This window comes from Pteropus alecto, unplaced genomic scaffold, assembly GCF_000325575.1.
Source record: "Pteropus alecto unplaced genomic scaffold, ASM32557v1 scaffold131, whole genome shotgun sequence".
NCBI classification, from domain to species: Eukaryota; Metazoa; Chordata; class Mammalia; order Chiroptera; family Pteropodidae; genus Pteropus; species Pteropus alecto.
In genome coordinates this window covers 15,796,315-15,798,870 of record NW_006434709.1, presented here as the reverse complement: position 1 = coordinate 15,798,870, position 2,556 = coordinate 15,796,315, and positions in this window count along the sequence as shown.

Below are 2,556 nucleotides of genomic sequence, written 5' to 3'. Positions count from 1 at the left end.
GTTTTCTCTTTTACTTATAAAATCTTTCTTTTCTTTTTTTTTCTGCTATCTTCTCTCTTTTCCATCTCTAACTCCTACTTCTTTTGTCAATAAAGAAGAAAATACTGTTCTGGCATTAGTTAAGTATCTAGTGTTGAGGACTGGACTGTACATAAGGGCCCAGCACTTGAAGTGTAAGTTTCTTACTTGAGGCAAGATGGGATCCATCTTCACATTAGAGTAATTATAAAAAATATGTCAACATCAGAAAGTAAAAAGATGGGTCGAGTTTGGTTGGGGATTATAGAGAAAAGAATTCAAGGCAAAGTAGAAGACCGAAGTGAAATCAAACATGGCTTGACAGAAAATTACAGAGAAACTGCTATGAACACCAGTGAATGTATACAGTTCCCTTTCATGGGTCAGGATACAAGTGTGGCACAAGGGAGGGGAAAAATATAGTAAACATTAAATAATTGCTGTGTAATGTAGATAGCATGCAGTAAAGTAGTGTATTTATCCTTGTACCAACCTACCTCCCACCATTTCCAAACAGCTCTATATTTCTGTAAACTCAGACATGTTGTGCTGCTGATTAGTTCAGAGGCTCTCAAGATTTATCTCCCCACAGGTCAAGGTCAAGGTCACAACTAATTATAACAGTAATGGCATCTAAACCTCATTTTAGGATTTTTGTATGCTATATAATGACTGCCTTCATTTTATGCATAGATTCATCTTGCCATCTTGAGACCAGTTTTCTCAAGGTCAAACCAAGGGTGTTGTCTAAAACATCTTTATAGCCTTATAGTATTTAGCATGGTTTCTGACATAAAGAACATGCTTAACAAAGAATTTGTAAATAAAGTCTGACTCTGGCAATGAAGCCACCTAAGTAAACCTGTGACATTATCATGGAATAAGAGGGCATTCACAAGGTCAAATGCATACAAATATAGAGTTAGCATCTTTATTATTTTATTAAAAACATACTAAATTCCATTTTAATGAGAAATTCACATATTATCCAGAAACAACTGTGCCAAATTAGCCTCTTTTTTTTTTTTTTCCTGAAAATGACATTTGATTTTAGGTGTGTTGTTGTTATTGCTGTTACATGACTCATTGGAAAATATCTTTGAAAAATCTATCCTACTCACCTACCCCTATCAGATTACTTTTATCTTTGTAAAACAAAACCTTATTTTATAATGTTCCCAAACCTTTGTTAGATTCTAGAATATAATGTGTAAAAAGTAAATTATTTGAGCTGTCACTCAAGGGATTTCATAATTTTGTTCCAAATATTCCCCTTAAGTAAGATATTGTTGAAAATATACTTTTGATATATCGAAATATACTAAAAGTTACATTCTCCTCTACACTTTTCCTCTCCACATATGCGCTATGTTCTAGCACACCATCATGTAAAATGTACTCATAAAACAAGAATCCCACAAGATATCTGACACAGTTTAATAAGAAATATCACTTTCATATTAAAACGATCTTAATAAATGCTATATATTAGGTATCAGTCATAATTTGCATCAAATCTCTGAAAAATCTGACAAGGAATCCTGCTTCATTTTTTTAACTCAATTTCCAAAGCACCCATTTTTGTGTAAGAACTGCTGACATTCCATAAAGCTTCTTCATTCAATGAATATTTACTAAATACTCTTTAGTCCTGGCATTCTACTGGGTATTGAGGCACAGCCTGAGATTTCAGTAATTTTATCTTCCAGATCTGTCTTCTACTCCTCATTCATTCAGCCACACCTGACTACACACATCAACCCCTGAACCTATATCATAGTCTGAAACTTCAGTGCTTTTATTCAGACTGTTAACACTGGCCAGAACTGTACCTCTGTGTATCATATCATATTTCAAGAAATAAAGGTGTTGACACATCAACATCTTTATTTCTGTAAAATGTTCCAAATTTCCTTCCCCAAATCCAAAATTAATTTTACTTATTTATAATCTTGACATTTTACTCAGCCACACTATACACCATTTAGTTGTTCTAGTCTTTCCCTCACTACACTGTAGATCTCTGTAGCTAGTGATTTAGTTTCTTTTATATCTATATCCCTGTACTTCATGATATCTCATATATTGTGAGCGTATGAAAAATATTTGTTAAAGTAGATTTTACAAAGAATGAAAGACCTTGAAATTTTATTCATTGGTACCTGTATCGGGTATTTCAGATCCTCTTAACCTTGCCTATTTCATACTCTAGCTGTTGCTTCAGAAGTCAGCTTTCCATTGGTTTTAAGCTCTTTCAAGAAAGTTTCACGTAGCATTCTGAATCACGTAGCATTCTGCTCAGGCAGAGGCTCTTGTCCCCTGCCCATGTGTTTCTTCCTAAATGCAAAGAAGGACACCACTCACTCACTTGAAATGCAGACCCATGGAGTGAAACTGAAAGTTGGGCATTGGTGGATAAATCGTTTCCTTTCTTTTCGAACTCACTCTCCTATCACTACCATTGAAATTCAAAAGGCTTATTAGGGGTCAACCTCACCAGATTGAGCAATAAATTATCCTTGGTAGAAACTAACTTGA